The 966-nt window shown below is 48.3% G+C and overlaps 1 non-coding gene across 1 annotated transcript; it reads left to right on the forward strand.

The window, feature by feature from the left end:
• Nucleotides 1–590: 590 nt before the first annotated feature.
• Nucleotides 591–731, forward strand: LOC148048843 (U4 spliceosomal RNA). Its single transcript, XR_015695747.1, has one exon. It is a non-coding gene; the product is annotated as a U4 spliceosomal RNA (small nuclear RNA).
• Nucleotides 732–966: the final 235 nt, after the last annotated feature.

The following is a 966-nucleotide window of genomic DNA, read 5'->3' on the forward strand; positions in this document are numbered from 1 at the left end:
ATGAGACTTGAAATATAGTAGACTAAAACCTCCACTAAAACCTCCACATTTTGTTCCTTTGGAGAACTGTTATGGCTTTGAATTCTTCCTTGCAATATTCCCAATGGCCACGAGATGGCCCCAGAGAGAGACGGAGCATTTACTGCTCTCTAGTGATGGCCTGGTTTATTGCAGCCCAGCTCTGCTGGTAGTCAGGCACCTATTATACATTGCTAACGTTGCAATGGAGAGATCTAGTCCTAATTTTTCCCCACTGATGTTTCTATGCATTCCTTTCCATGCAACGCTTTGAATCACAGGTAAGCCCCGCCCACTTCCCTCCCACCGTTTCCACCCAGCTTGTACTTCCGAGCGTGACGTCGGCCCTCATTAACATACAGTTCCCAGCAGCCTTTGCAGCACCGGATCCGCTTGGGGGTGGGGAAATCGGGGCGCCGTTTCGTGTGCAACATGCAAAACTGAGTTGCACAATGCATCGGTTTACAGGCTACAAGATAGGCGATCGCTCCGATAAGATTGCATTTGGGGATCACCGTGGCTTGATTCGTGGTCGCGTGGTTCGGCCTCGAAACGATTGGCAAGGTCTCGTTAGCTTTGCGCAGTGGCAGTATCGTAGCCAATGAGGTTTATCCGAGGCGCGATTATTGCTAATTGAAAACTTTTCCCAATACCCCGCCATGACGACTTGAAATATAGTCGGCATTGGCAATTTTTGACAGTCTCTACGGAGACTGAAAATGGTGGTTTTAAAAATAGATTTGGAAACAAAATGAGGGCTAGCTCCTTGAAAAAGCCGTCGGGGTGCGCTTGCTTTTGAACGGCGCGTTTTGTGCGAGTTTCGTCATTGACCTTGGAAACCTTTTAAGCTGGGGCGGGGAGACTTCGAACCAGGTTTTGTCCACCAAGCATATTAGCTAGGGAATTCTGGGAGTTGAAGTCCCCCGTCTTAAAGAAGTTGAGAAAGTG

The sequence above is a fragment of the Thamnophis sirtalis genome, unplaced genomic scaffold (genome assembly GCF_051295495.1).
Source record: "Thamnophis sirtalis isolate CommonGarterSnake01/CBP01778 unplaced genomic scaffold, rThaSir2_p1.2 scaffold_2, whole genome shotgun sequence".
NCBI lineage: Eukaryota > Metazoa > Chordata > Lepidosauria > Squamata > Natricidae > Thamnophis > Thamnophis sirtalis.